The sequence below is a fragment of the Protopterus annectens genome, chromosome 2.part1 (assembly GCF_019279795.1).
Source record: "Protopterus annectens isolate FY-2018-M chromosome 2.part1, PAN1.0, whole genome shotgun sequence".
Lineage (NCBI taxonomy): Eukaryota > Metazoa > Chordata > Ceratodontiformes > Protopteridae > Protopterus > Protopterus annectens.
In genome coordinates this window covers 775,652,616-775,669,018 of record NC_056729.1, presented here as the reverse complement: position 1 = coordinate 775,669,018, position 16,403 = coordinate 775,652,616, and the positions used below count along the sequence as shown (strand labels likewise).

Sequence of the window (16,403 nt, the reverse complement as noted above, 5' to 3'; positions counted from 1 at the left end):
AAAGAAGTCAGGGAAAGCACTTTGTCTTATGGGTGAAATGCCTTCTGTAGTTTCATATCCAGCTGTGCCCCCAAGAAAATCACTCTCTCTGCAGACGTTAAGTTTGTCTTTGAGAGGTCGAGTTTGAAAACATATTAAAGGTAATATTCAAGGCCCTATGAATCTCCCCCAAAGAGTCTACTTGAATCAGGTGGTTGTCCAAGTGTGGTAAATGTAGATATCCTTTGTTAAGCAGAATTCTGTTACTGAAGCTACACATTTTATAATGGTCTGTATGCAGTAAAGGCCAAAGGGCAAGAATGTGGACTGGAAAAGTTCTTCTCCAGCTATGAGAATCTTACAAACCTTCTCTGATCTTTGGCTATGGGAGCAGAAATCCTAATGAAGCATCTCTTTACCAGAGTTAATGCAACTGTTAATTTTAACAGCAATTTCTGCACTCATATCACTATCAGGCATAAGTTCATATAAAAAGCTACTAAAATAAAAGACAGAAAAAAAGAATTTCCCTATGGGATTCTTATCCTTCTGGGAAGAGGCCAAATCACTGTACTGACACTGCTTTTGAATAGCATGCAATCACTGCTGTAAGAAAGATCTGAAGATGACATTGGCCAATAATCCCTCTTATATCTCCAATGTGCTGACATCCATGTGGGAAGGAGTCAGCAACAGTCACTGTGGGAAAACATTGTTTTGAAATTCAGGCTGACCATTGATCTGCCTCCTGGCAGGATATCCCACTGATGAGAGCTGCAAAAGTACAGTATGATGAACATCAAATCTAACTATAAAAATGCTACTCTAAAATAAGCCCTCTTGAACAAGAAGCTCATTTTGAAATCTAACAACTGCTGCACTACATGAACATTATCAATACTTGTATGCTTTCCTACCAACTTTAAGACACAGCTATCTAAAGAAGAGAGATAACAGGAACAATAGGATTGTCAGATAGAAGCCAATGTAAAACATAAGAAATGGAAAAGGCTAAAACTATTTCTTAGTTGCAGCAGTCTTTCTGTGTCGATATTAATGAAAAATATACCAATAGAAAACTCTCTAAAGTGACTTCAGGAGTTCTGGAAATTAATTATGGGAAATAATTAAAATGTTTTACCTAAGAAAGTGAAATTTTGAGACTGCTTCATTGTAACATCTCCAAATGCTGCTTATACACAACTGTACTATTTTCTCTGGAGAGGACTGATTTAAGAGTAAATCATTAACATATAGGCTGCCTCCAAAGCAGTACCTTGTGGGCTCTTCGAGAGATGGAAATAATTATATATAAACAATATTGCACTAGCCATACAGAAGACAATACACTGGAATTTCTATACAACAGTCTCCTGGCAAAATGAAACAGTACATGTTTACCAGACCATTACTAAAGAAGGACTTGTATAAAATGTGACACTGAAGTAATGTACCAGTTACATTACAGACATCAAATGTACCTCAATGTACTGAACAGTTCAGCTATCGATATTACTTCCATCTTAGGCTTTGGTAAGAAACAGTCGCTTATAATGTGTAACATCTGACACCTGCATCAGTAGGTAAAATAATGAATATATAAATGCAGGAAAGAAACTAGTAACTACACCATTACCATACTCCCATTACACCCCGCCAGATCAGAAGGTCATAGTTCATAACTAGATTCAGTCCAAAAATGGATACTAACGTGTGTGGTCAAATTAAAATAAATGTAAATTTCTTATCTTCATAGAAATAATTTAAACTACTTTTAAAGACACCAATAAACATAATGTAAAGAGAATTGTGAAGGTCATTCATGTCCCATAGGGGTCTACTGTAGTTCATCTCAGCTGATCTGCTGGAGTGTTATACTGGGTCAGAATAAAAAATACTCTCAGAGTCCACCCTGACTACAGGGTGATGTCTGATGCCTTCACAGCTAGCCTGCAAACAGCTCAGGAGTGTGTTCCCACCAGTTTATGTAACTCATCACTACTATATTATCTGTAATGTCATACAGCATACCTGTCTTCAGACTAGATTGAAAGCCTTGACTGCCAGATCACCATAATCATCTCCTTGACTCTGATATGTTTGTTGATATACCTGATGTTCCAAGTGCCTTGAACTTTCAGATTAACAGAGTGGGCTCCCTAGGCTGAGTCTAAGGCATTTACTGTTAAAAAACTTGGTTCATAGGTGTGTACTAGGCTAATGGCCCTAGAGCCTTTACAAGCCTAGCCCAAAAAAAGCACAGTGCCACCCAATGTTAGTTCAAAGTGCCCCTATCCAGAAGGGCAACTGGAATGATCCCTGGAGTGAACTTTCTGTTACCCAGCCACTCGTCAAGATTTCTTTTGAAGAGGGCCAGCAAGGTGCTCTGCTTGACATGAATGGGAAGCTTATTCCAGAGTATGGGTAGTCTTTGGGAAATGAACCTGTCCCTCCAGCATGTTCTGTTAATTGTGGTAATGTGGTTATGATCTCTGGAGAGTGTGGTGTGGGGGGACTGGGATTTGTTTAGGTGTAGTATTTCAAGTAGGGCTGGGTCAGACATGGTTTTGTAAATCAAGCAGAGATCTAAGTAGGCAATAAGAGACTGAGAACAGCTGAAGTTTCATGAGTCTGTCCATGAAGGACAAGTGTTTAAGGCCTAGGATCTTTTTGTGAGGTACTTTTGTGGCCTCTCCAGCTGTTGTAGGCATCTGGTCAGGTACATGCCAAATGGGGCGTTATATTCGATGACTGATCTAATGAGGGGATGAGAAGAGATGGATGATGACCTCTTTCTTCCTGGATGTGAAACCTTTGGTTATAAGATGTGCCGCGCAGAAGGAGTTTCTGATCACAATGGCAATGTGGTGGTCAAAGGTGAGGTGGCTGTCGACCTGGGGGCCCAGATCTCTTACAGCCCCTTCAGTGTTCAGTGGGCTCCCATCAACATTGTAATTCGTGGGAACTGAGTTTTTTTTTTCCAGAGGGGATGATAATGCATTTTTTGGCATTAAGCTTCAGGCCATGGTTCCAACACAAGTCACTGGTCTCAGAGATGCCCTTTTATAGGATGTCTGCATCACTTGGGGAGTTCATAATGACTCCTAGCTTGAAGTCATCAGCGACCTTGGTCAGCCAGAGTCCTTCTGTGTTGGCCTGGACTTCTGAGAAGTAGATGCCAAACAGGAGGGGGCCCAGGACCGAGCCCTGTGGGACTCCACTCGTGACTGGTCGACAGTCTGACTTGTAATCCGCAATTTTCACTCTGTGGGTCCTGTCTGTGAGCCAATTTGCAACCCACCTAGTGATGTAAGGATTGATGCCTAGTTTGGTCAGATTAACAATGATACCTGAGTGGGGAATGGTATCAAAGGCTTTGGCCAGGTCGAGGTAGGCTGTATGCACGGCCTTACCCTCATCCACAGCCTTGGTGACTGCCTCGAAGAAGGCAACTAGGTTCAGCAGGCAGGATCTCCCCTTGACAAAGCCAAACTGTGTGGGGTCAAGAGTTTGGAGATTGCCTATATCTCTGTTAAGTAGGTCCATGACGATGCGCTCCATAGCTTTGGATACCAGACTCATCAGGCTAATGGGGCAATATTTCCCAGGGTCTGTAGTTGCTCCCATAGGTTCATAGGTTTTCATAGGTTCATACTAGGCTAACTGCTCTTGGGGGCCATTTTAAGCCAAGCCAATTACTCCATGTGAGAATCAAACCCTGCACGTTGTGTTCATAAGGTAAACACCTTCACCATTATGCCAACCTCCCTCCTCCTTTATGGAGCGGGATGACTGGTCTTGGCAGCTTGTTTGAAAAGGACACCCAGGTTCATTTTGCCAAGGTTGACTCCACCCTGAAATCTCCTGTTTTATGAAATGTAACAGTAGAAAGGATTCTTCCAGGAACTGGCAGCACTGGCAGAAGTGTCTTCTTTCCTCTTTGTTATTCACTTAGAACCATGGACAAAGAAAATAACGGACTCAGAAATTCAAGAATATAATTGGTATGGTAGTCAAGAAAAACTGGCTTTATTTGCAGATGATATTATTTTATACATGATAAAACCAGAAAATGACATCTCAGTGTTGTGGAACATTTTGAAACAGTTTCAAGTCTTTCAGGATACGCAGTTAATGAAGCTAAAACAAAGGCAATAGCTGTAAACTACATATCAACACACAAACTAGTTTAGCAATATCCATATTTATGGGGACATGATAAAATGAAGTACTTAGAAGTATGGATTAAAAAAGGAGTCTGCTGTGGCAGCTAAGGATATGTGGGAAGAAACTAAACAAAAGATATGGACAACAAGATACAAACAGTTGAAATGTTTTCTGCCCCTTTAGTTTTATACACATGTAGGGCATATTTTTTTTCAACTAGAGGAGAAGTTATGGATCACAATTAATAAAAAGCTGAGGGAAGAGGAGGGATAGCAGTACATGTACTTCACTGTTAGTATTCTGCACTTCTAGACCCTTAGGTGATTGCTGAGCCTAGAAAGATCAAGACTATGCCTCCAAAGTCCATCTTTTCTTGGTACTAAGAATTTTATCTGGAAGGGGAAGACAGCAAGAGTGAAGTGGGATAAACTGATTCTTCCAACAGAACAAGGTGGTTTGGGATTAACTAATTTGAAGGGATATTTCAGAGCTACACAGTTAAGGCTCCTATACAGAGCAGAAGCAGACAGTTACAATACAGAATGAATCGGAATTGCCTAGACATAGTAAGACCTTGCTGAGTCTAACTACGGTGGCTGCCAAAAAAGTGATTACTAGAAAATGGAAATCGAAGTCTAAATCAACTGTACTGTAGTGAATATATAACACAGATAAAATAACTGGAACTGGGATCTTCAGAAAAGGGTAGGAGCAAATTACATAGAAAAAATGGGAACTGTGGGAATAATGCATGCAGAACAACATTTTGGAGGAGGAATGAGGTTTACAAGAAGGTAGGATTTGAATGAGCTATGTAATGTTTGACTGACAATGATTTTATAGATTATAAGTGATGTATAATGTTTGCAACTAAAACTGTTGATATGATTTGTTTTCAGCTATGTAAATGTATGACTCCCTATGTCATAAGTGATAAATTAATAAAGATGTTTCTTGTTTAACAAAAAAAAAAAACTGGCAGCACTGGCGCCTAACATTTCTGAGATACCACTGTAATTTTCTCATACATAGTTTTGTTATATGAACCAAGTGAATGCATGATGCTATATATTCTCAAAAGCATTCTCATACAATTCTGTGTTCAGAGCTATCCAGACCTTGCTGTGGTAGAGGAAAGTCCTACTGCTTACCAGTGGGAGTGGTGAGCATTGTACTGCCTATCTAACACTAGAGGAGAAAAGATGCACAACTAAACTTCACTATTTTTTCAATCAATCGTATAGACGACATGACATAATTCCGTATTGGTGGAAAATGGATGTAGAGAGTTTTAAGCACTACACTATAGGTTGAGATGGCTTGTGAAGATGATTGGATCTGGTGGCTATGATGTTAAAAGTCCAGCTTTTCTTATTTGCTGAGTATTGAGTAATCTCAATCAGGTCCGCCATGGAGGTGTGTTAGCATCAGATCTGCTTTACTGGCAGAACAGTTATATGTACTGATTGGTTGCCTTGGTGAGTAGGTTAACTCTATTGGATACCTAAATTCGCTTTCACTATGGACATTTAGTAAAGCTGCCATATGTTATCTCGTCAATTTTCCAAGTTTAGATTGGCAAGATGTTATAATAAGTAGGTCCTAATATGAATTAATCATTTATACGAATGAAAATATCTCATACCCAAATATTTGCTACTATCTGACTACTGATCGGCTTTCTGAATGCTGCTGTTTTTGGATTGGATGTGATAGATATATAGTTCATCTTTCTGGTGTGCACCATTAAGCTTTGATATGCAACCAAATAAATACTTAAAGTTGCATGTCAATTAGAGAAAAATATAACATCATGCATTGGCCAGTATAAAGACGTTCGGAGTACATCCTATAGATTAGAATGACATCTGAACATTATTTGAACCTGTTATTGTGACTTATGAAATTTTACGATCCTGATTCACTGCATTGGAAGCATAATTCACCAGTGAGGTGTGTCAGTATTAGGACTGTTTGATTGGCTGACTACATATTTGATTAAGATGACCTATAGTGAAGAGCTATTGGATATTGTGATGGAAACATGCACCTGATTGGTCAGACTTCCAACTTGTTTTTATACTTAAATAGAACTGAAGTCCCGGGTTTTTAAACGATCTGATGAAGGTTATCCGAAAGCGCTTATCGTTTGATATGAAAAAAAGGGACTTTTATCTGTAGTTTTTAACTCTGGAAGAATAAAGCTGTTTTAGGAAGCATTTCTGGGGATTAGCGTTGTTGTGTCTCAGCGCATACCTTTTTGGATACGAAGTTAGCCTCTTAGCCCTGATTGTTTGCCTGCCGTGGATTTTTTGATGTTTCTCGTATTGGCAGTCAAACGTTAGCAGTGGGAAGGTACTTGTTTTTTCTCAACACTAGAGGAGTGGTTTCCAGCTATGAAATTGTAATTTTATTAACCTTTTTGGGCTGATTTCTATCCCTTTCAACTTTCTGGCTTAAAAACGCATGTGTTTGCACATTTTGCACATCCTGCAGCACCGCAAGACTACAGTTAAACTATTCCAGGTGCCAGAAAGTCTGCTCTTCAAATTTTCCCTCAGAACTAACTGGTTTCTCAGTAGTAGCACTAAAATCTGAACCCCTGTGACTAGCACTTGCTCTAGAACCTGCTGGAAAGCACTAGGAAGCCTGAAACTGACACATGCACTCAACTCTCCTGGTCAATAAGGAGAAATTAATCGTAGGCACTAAACAGCCTATAATTGCAAAGTACCTTGCAAAGGTAAGGGAAAACAACTCTTATACTTTACAAAAAAGCACCTAAACAGGCATGTCCAAGGCTCAGCTTCCGGCGATTTCTCCTGTCCACCTGGTGAATCTGGACATACTGGGGCAATGCGGCAACTGCCTCATGTACACAGACAACCCTCTCCTCCTACCACCCAACACTACAACCTGCGAGAGATGCACTTACATAGCCAAACTGGAAGCAAAGCTCTCTCTGGCCAAGATTGTGCTAGACAGTCAAGAGGAGAAGGTTAACACCTGCACTAAACCTCAAGCAACTCATAGCCCTTCAAAACCCACACCATCAACACCCACACATAGCAACACAAAGCCCACATATGCGGAGGCCCTTAACATTACCTGCCCAAGCAACAAGGACCTCCGAAGCTGAAATGCAAACAAACACCAGTCACAACCAAAGTGACACATAGCTCACAACACCAGTATGCCACCCAACAACAGCCCCTAAGGCAAGACAATGTAACCAATACTTCAGTCACAGGTGACACTACAGTCAGGCACACTGATGTCCCACTCACCAGGCTGAACAAAGAGAAAATTACAGTTAGCTGCCTGTCGGGTGCCAGGATCCGCCACATAACACATGCATTCAGGTCACTCCACAACAAGTACAAATACAACTCTGTCATTGTCCATGTTGGCGTGAACGACTTGAGACGTACCTCCCTGGACTACATGAAAAGAGACATGGAAGAGCTCTCGGATCATGTGACTCAGGCAGGTATGACCCTAGCCCTGAGTAGCATCCTGCCTTCGCCCAGAATGATACCACAGTATAAGGACAAAATGATTGACTTCAACAATTGGCTAAGCTTCTGGTGTCATTCAAAGGGGATCCAGTATGTGTCTGCCTGGGAAGACATGATCGATAAACCACGATGCTTTGCCAGAGATGGTCTGCACCTGTCACCCCTGGGATTCAGGTTACTGGCTAAAGCTGTTGCCACCCCTATAGTGCCTTTTTTAGGCAAGGTTCAAAGGACAAAACCACCACCGTAACAGATACAAGCATGCAAAATCTGAAGGCAATGCTACTCAATGCTAAAAGTCTAAACCTCAAAATGCACTCTCTCGAGGCACTCCTAAAAATGGAGAACATCGATATCTGTGCAGTAACTGACACTTGGTTCAAGGCTCCAGAGAACACCCTTGCAATACCAGGCTACAACTCTTATCACACTTTTCGGCCACAAAACCAAGACCGAAACACTAAAGGTGGAGGAGTGTCCCTATTCACCAAGGATATTCACACCTCCAGGCTAGTTGCCCAACACAATGCATCTGAAATTCTCCAGGTGCAACTAACACTAGGTAAGACTGCAATCAAAACTGTAGCTTGCTACAGATCCCCCACCATGCCCCAAGATTCTCACTACACCTTTCTAAACATACTGGAAAATATTAAGATACAACCAAACACCCTAACACTGGGTGATTTCAACTACCCTGCCATTAACTGGGAAAACTACTCGGGTACCAACTCCTTTTCCCAACGGTTCTTGGAATTCATAAATTCCAACACCCTAGATCAACTAATCCATTGTCCCACCAGGGGCTCCAATATCCTAGACCTGGTCATTACCAACATGGGAGATAGATGCTCCACACCAGTGGTCACCCCCTCATTGGTGAGGTCTGACCATAAGCAAATCACCCTTGACATCTACATCCCACCCCCAACCCCCCCCAGTAAGGAATCCTCTTTAAAAAAACTTCTCCAAAGCCTACTTCATGCTACTGAAGTCAGAAGTGACAAACTTCATGACACCCATGCAGACGGGATCTAAAGTTCAACTGCAGAATCCTACACTAAGGCACTGTACGAGCACATCCACTTGTGCATGAATCGTGTCATCCCAAATAGAACCAAGATGCTCTCCTCCAAAATAAGGAAGCCAATCTGGTGGTCCTCTGCTATAAACAAACTATACAACTGTTGCAGAAAAGAGGAAAATCCCAGGATGGAAAAAACTCCCTCACCAGCCTCAGTAAGAAGCTGAGATCCCTCAAAAACTAGTTACGAAAATAAAAACTGCCAAAGATACCAAAGACAACCACAAGGCATTCTATACTTATGTCAAGAATCTAAATGGCAATGCTCAGATCTGCTCTGAGCTTCAACAGAATGGCATTAAATATACTGATCCCAAGGATATTGCCAATATCCTGGCAGATCGATTTAGTGCCAACTTCACCCCCCTCTCACCCCCTAAAGTGCCCATCTCAATACCAAAAGATTGCCAAATTCTATTAATCATGGCCACACAAGTAGAAACCGCACTCTCCAAAGCTAAGAATACAGCATCCATGGGACCAGATGACATCCCAGGCTGTGTACTACATGAACTATAAAATGAACTGGCACCTCACCTAAGTGTCAGGTTTAATCATAGCCTCACCTCAGGCTTCATGCTCACTGAGTGGCGCACAGCTACAGTTAACCCACTCCACAAGGGGGGGATCCACCTTGGATCCCAGGAACTACCGTCCCATCAGTCTGACGAGCCTGATCTGCAAGGGCATGGAACGCATTATCATGGAACTTATAAACAAAGACATTGGCAACCTTCAAACACTGGACCCCACCCAGTTTGGGTTTGTGAAGGGCCGATCTTGTCTCCTGGACCTGATTGACTTCTTTGAATCAGTCTCCAGAGCTGTGGAAGAGGGTGAGGCAGTCCACACAGCCTATCTGGTCCTCGCCAAGGCCTTCGACACTATCCCCCACTCTGGATTCACAGATAAACTTACTAAGCTGGGCATAAATCCCTACGTCACTCAATGGGTTGCCAATTGGCTTACTGACAGAACCCAGACTGTAAAAGTAGCCGACTCCAAAGACAGCTCCAGACAAGTCACAAGTGGAGTACCTCAGGGTTCAGTCCTGGGACCACCCTTGTTTGGCATCTACTTCTCTGAAGTACAGGCCAACACTAAGGGACTCTGGCTAACAAAGTTCGCAGATGACTGCAAACTGGGAGCCATTATTGAATCCTCAAACGATGTGGATATTCTACAAAAGGGCCTTACAAAAACAGATGCCTGGTGCCAGAGCCATGGGCTCAAGCTTAATGCCAAGAAATGTATTGTTATCCCCTTTGTAAAAAAAACATGTACCCATGAATTACCACATAGGTGGCAGTACACTAAACATCGAAGGTGTGATGGGAGACTTAGGGAAACAGGTGGACAGTGGTCTCACTTTCGATAACCACATCACCACAACAGTCTATGTGGCACACCTCATCACTAAGGGCTTTTCATCCATAAAAAAGGAGGTCATTGTCCCACTGTACTCAACCCTCATTAGACCCATTATAGAATACAACACCCCATTTGGTATGCACCTCTCAAGACATCTGCAACAACTGGAAAGGCCGCAGAAATAACTCACTAAAAGAATCACAGGCCTAAAGCAGATGCCCTATGCTGACCGCCTTAAAAAACTCCAGCTATACTCTGTCGCATATCGTCTACTCAGAGGCTATCTCTGCTTAACATACAAGGTCATGTCAAATCCAGAGCTGTTGGACATGCTACACGTAAAGAAATCCTAATCCCTCAGAGCCACACGCTCCAGGGATCTAAACCTTGTCATCACAATAAACAAAACATGCTGGAAGGATAGGTTGCTGACCCAGAGACTCCCCAGACTCTGGAATAGACTTTCCATACATGTCAAGCAGAGTGCCTCTTTGGCCCTCTTCAAAAGGAACCTTGATGATTGGATGGGAGAAAGGAAATTCACCCCGGGGATCAAGTCAGTCACCCTGCTAGACAGGGGTCCAGGGAAGAAATAGCCAGGGAATTGTTATGGCTAGGCTTGTATAGGCCCTAGGGCTGATAGCCTAGTACCAACCTATGAACCTAAAGCAGATGCCATATGCTGACCGTCTAAAAAAACTCCAGCTATACTCTGTGGCATATCGTCTATTCAGAGGCGATCTCTGCTTAACATACAAGGCCATGTTAAACCCAGAGCTGTTGGACATGCTCCACTTAAAGAATTCACCCCGGGGGTCATGTCAGTCGCCCTGCTAGACAGGGGTCCAGAGAAGTAAATATTGTGGGAAGAAATATCCACGGAATTGTTATGGCTAGGCTTGTATAGGCCCTAGGGCCGATAGCCTAGTACCAACCTTTGAACCTATATCCTGAAAGAACTGTGCCAGGAAGTATTCTTGCCTTGAGGAAGAAAATGACAGTTTAGAAAAGCTCCCATGAAAACTACCTTCCTTGCTGGAACTAGGGTGGACTTGGGTTAAGCTGACAGAGTCCTGGGCTCTAGAAACAACTGTGAGTGTACATCTGTACCCTTTTCCATCTCCTCTTTGGACTAGACCTGGATAAGGAAGATGTCCAGGAAAGAGTAAAAGGTAATGCCCTTTGTTCTGCCATGGTCTATGACAAAGAACTAAGCATTTTGTAAACAATCTGGGAACAGTTACTGAAACCAAAGGATAAACAAGGCAATTAGTAATAAAATTATCCTTGCTATGAATTTTAGAAAGTGCCTGTAGTCGGTGTTGATGAAAAAGTATGTGTAGGCATCCTTTTGGTCCAGGGTAACTATTTTGGCACTGGGAAAAGGAGGGATAGCAGTACGTGTACTTCACTGTTAGTATTCTGCACTTCTAGACCCTTAGGTGATTGCTGAGCCTAGAAAGATCAAGACTAGTATTCCAAAGTCCATCTTTTCTTGGTACTAAGAAAAGCCTGGAATAAAATCCCCTGGCCTTCTCCATTCCGGAAACTATTGCAGTCTGCTGCATCACTTCTTCCAGTAGGGGTTGCAAAAGGGTTGCCTGACCTTGAGAACTAAGGACATTGCTTGGAAGATAGGAACAAGTCAGGAAATGGAGTATGTTGCCCTGTGTTTAAATCTGTAGCACCCATACATCCCAAGTGGCAGCTTCTCAACACTTTGTAAAAAGGGTTAAGGAGCCTCCAGCTCCGTATAGGGCCTGAGGGTCTAAGGATAGGAGAGGGGAGGAGAAAAGGTGCACATTCACATTTGCTCCCCATCAGTGGCCTGGTCTTGAACACCCCTAGACTTCTCTTTTTGGCTTTCTTACCACTTTTACTTCTTAAGCAACTTCTTCCCTTTTACTTATTTTCCCTACTCTGACAATGGTAAAAGGCCACTGTTTGGATGGACAATTTTGATGTATTCAAGTAATGAATGATGAAACAACCTTTTAACATACTACATGGTCTTACCTTTCTCCTCCAGTCTTTTAAATACCTCATGACATGGCAGCCTGAACAGTAGGGTTCAATACGAAGCTGGGTTTTATGTCCTCTGATAGGCACTGTAACCTCAGCCAGGTGTGCTTCTTGATCAAGGACCCATTGCTGTACTAAGCTGGGACTTTATGAGCAGGGCAATGGAAGCCTTTGCATTTCCTGAAAAAATGATATGGTTGATTATGATGACGGATCAGAGGCGAAAATTAAAGTGGGTGGGGTCCTCTCTGACAATTTCTGCTTGAGCAGAGGAACCAAGCAGGGGTGTCCTCTTTTCCCATTATTTGCATTATATTCAGAACCACTGGCAAAGAAAATAAAGGACTCAGAAATTCAAGGATGTAATTGGTATGGTAGTCAAGAAAAGCTGGCTCTATTTGCAGTTGATATCATTTTATAGCTGACAAAACCAGAGAGAGACATTACAGTGTTGTGGAACATTTTGAGACCGTTTCAAATCTTTTTGGGATACAATATTCATGAAGCTAAAACAAAGGCAATAGTGGTAAATTATGTACCCACATACGAATAGGGTCAGCAATATCCATATTTATGGGGACATGATAAAATGAAGTACTTAGGAGTATGAATTAAACATGATTCTGGTGTGGAAGTAAAAGATATATGGGAATAGACTAACCAAAAGATAATACAAAAACTAAGAAAATGGAAACTTTGTTATAACGATATGGATAGTAACATACAAGGAGTCAAAATGTTTTAGTCACTTTAGTCTTATACACAGGTCAGGCACATTTTTATCAACCAGAGGAGAAGTTGTGGACAGCAATTAATAAAGAGCTGAAGGACTTTATGTGGGAGGGGAAGATGGCAAGAGTCAAGTGGGATAAACTGATTCTTCCAGTAGAATAAGGCAGATTGGGATTACTCAATTTGAAGGGGTATTTCAGAGCTACACAGTTAAGGTTCCTATACATAGCACAAGCAGAAAACTATAACTCAAAGTGGAAAGGGATGATGTTTAAATGGTGGGAAGCTCAAGAAACAAGGAGAGACTGGGATTTTGGATGCAGGCCTTTAAGGAGAACAATATTCATATAAAATACTATATCCATAAAATAGCAGAACGTATTCTACGAACTAAGCCAAAATGGGATTGCAGAAAGGAGATTCTGCCGAATGGGATGACTGCAATTAGGGATATACACAACTGGCAAGAGAGGGCTGCAATTTACTGGAGGAAAGTGGCAAAAGAACCAAGGTATTGGGAGAAAATAACTAGAGAGGGAAAGGTAATAGAATGGGAAGCGGACAATAATTTATTTGGACTGCAGGTTAGAGACTGCCTTCCCGATCAAGGATTGATATCAGAGTATAAGCAAAGAGAAAGAAATAGGGGGTTCCTAAGAGAAAGACCAGAATTTTTCCTCAGGTAGACAGCAAATGTTGGAGGTGTGTTGGGAAGAAAGAGGTACTTGGCAACACATTTTCTGGGAGTGCAGTGAGCTGTGGAATTTAAGGATTCTCTGTGGGATGTGTTGTTGGAGATGCTTGGTGGGCAGATTGGTGTGAAGAGGGAGATGATTTTTTTGAGCTATGATACAGAATCGGAATTGCCTAGACACAGTAAGGCCTTGGTGTGTCTAATTATGTTGGCTGCTAAAACAGCGATTACTACAAAATGGAAGTCAAACTCTAAACTAACTATATTAGAAGTAGTGAATATAGTAAACAGAGATAAAACAAATGGAACTGATGTCTTTAGAAAAGGGTAGGAGCAAACTTCATAAGAAAAAATGGGAATTGTGGGAACAATATATACAGGGGAGGAATGAGGTTTAAAAGAAGCCAGGACTTAAATGAGCTATGTAATGTATGACTGAAAATGACTGGGTAGATTATAAGTGATGCATAATGTTTTCAAATGGGAGCGCATCAGTATGGTTTGTGATACAAAATGCTTACAACTAGGATTGTGTCAGTGTGGTTTGTTTTCATTTATATAAATGTATGACTGCTTATATTGTAAGTGATGGTTTAATAAAGATGTTTCTTGTTTAAAAAAGGGGGCATGAAATTAATAACTTATGTAATGTTGCTTAGGGTACATGATAAATAGCAATATATATGAAGAATAATGTTTGTTAATGCTAATTTGACTGCTTTGCATAAATGTAAATTTACCTATGTCACAAGTAATGATTCAATAAAGAAGTTTACAAAAAAAAGGACCCATTGCTGCAGTCATGAATACTGCACTTACAGTGACATACCCACACTAAATGGCAAGTCTGCATACCTGCAAAGTGTTTTGGGCAAGTTTATCCATTTTTGTCTTTTGGGTTGTATCAGGCATCTTTATCAGCTAACGGAGGACTTTAGCCAGAAATGTTACCATGCATATCTAAAGAATAAATAAAAAGGTCTGAAGGCCAAGGTTATAGAGTACAGAATGTCTTCCTGAAATGGGTTCAAGTTCCTAGGTTCTTTCTCCTTGGGAAAAGAATTCTGGGTGGAAACCACTTAAGACCCCTTGGCAGCATCCAGCAACACCACTGCTGGATCAGTTACAAGATTTTACAAATACTTGTGAGGCTCCTGAGCCCTGTAGAAACAGTCAAGTTTACCTGGTGAAGGTGTTGAGAATTTGGTTCCAAAAAAAACTCATTAATGGCATATTTAGTAGCCTAAAGGACTGGAAGATTAACTAATGGTTCATAGATTAGTACTAGACTAACTACCCTTGTGGGCCATTTCAAGCCTAGCCAGTTACCCCTTGTGAGAATCAAACCCTGCACCTTGTGCCTGTAAAGTAAACACCTTAACCATTATGCCATCCTCCCACTTGCCACTAATGGCTTTCGAGAGGTCAAGTCCCAAAAGTCCATATGTCTTCTTTTGCTGCCAGTGCCATCCCTTTAGCCTCCCATGTGAAGCATTCCATCTATAAGAGGGCTTCCTCAAATAACTCCTCAGATGGTAACCCAGAGGGCAAAGAGTCATCATCCACATCATACTCTAAGGAAGAGAACACCTGGAACCTACAGGTAACATCTTCTACATTTTCAGAGTTCATGGAATCAGACTCTCTCTCTCTCCTCTCTGAAGTGATCTTCCTTTTCTTTTCTTTTCAGCAGGAGCAGCTACCTCAGTGATGAATGGCTAATGAGAAATGCCATTAATGTTCTAGAAGAAAAAACTCCTTGGCCAACTTTGCCTAGTCTTAAAAGTAAATCTGTGGCACTATCACAGGTGCTGAGACTTTCAGCCAAGAGTCTCATATCTTCATCTTCACAAGATAACCTCAGGTGTCCTCTTTTACTAACACCACAGGGACATCTCCTTCACTCAGTGTCACAAAAAATCATGTGTCTGAGACAGATTCCTGGAAATTGATGTTTGAACCAAATGCATCTACTGTGTTTTTGGTCCTGGAGGACATGTGAGTAATTAAATGGTGTGGCAGCTCCAGTGTGGTATTATCAGAAGCCTTGATCACAATAGGTGCAGAAACTATAGACTGCATAAGTGCCTCTATAGCTTCAAAGCCTTCCTGCTGGGATGACTAAAATGCCCCTGGTCTCCTAATTTACCTTTTCATGGAGAACTAGTTTTTCTATATACACTTTCTTCTTTGGACGGACAAAATATACAAGTGTCTGCTGACAATCATTAGATGAGAGTGCATGCTAAGTAATGGACTCCAGCTTCTGCTTCTCCAGGTAGGACTGGAAGTGATAACTGGAGATGAAAGCCCTGCTGTTTACTTGTGTTTTTTTTTCCGTTTGTTTTATTTATTTGGCTACAATTGGCAAAGAAACTACAAGAAGACACATAGGAATGTCTTAGCAAAAAAAGCACTAGGAGAGAAAATATTTAAGAAGGATCTGGTTTCTGCGTAAACAACTGTTATGTTTTTCTGAAGCAGAAAAAACTATGACACCCACTATTGCCAGTGACCACCTTACTAAAATAGCAGTGCAATATATAATGCACCAAAAACTCACAATAATATGGAAAATAATAATTAATCCCCATTGGGATGCTTATCTAACTAGATTTGGATGGTAGATAACCAAACACACCCCACAAAATAACCATTTTCTGACTGGGTACAGCTATGATGTCCAAATGAGATCACATGAAATAATAATCTGACCATGGTGATGTATTTCAACTTACATGTGCGCATGTGCACAAGCACACACACTCACTCACACTCACACACACACACTCACACTCACACACACACACTCATACTCTCACACACACACACTCTC

At 41.4% G+C, this 16,403-nt stretch overlaps 1 protein-coding gene across 1 annotated transcript in view; it reads right to left on the bottom strand.

Annotated features, from left to right (window-relative positions):
- The window catches only part of EXOC1 (exocyst complex component 1), a 1,123,278-nt gene that overhangs the window by 708,629 nt on the left and 398,246 nt on the right, over positions 1-16,403 (bottom strand). The window lies entirely within an intron of this gene.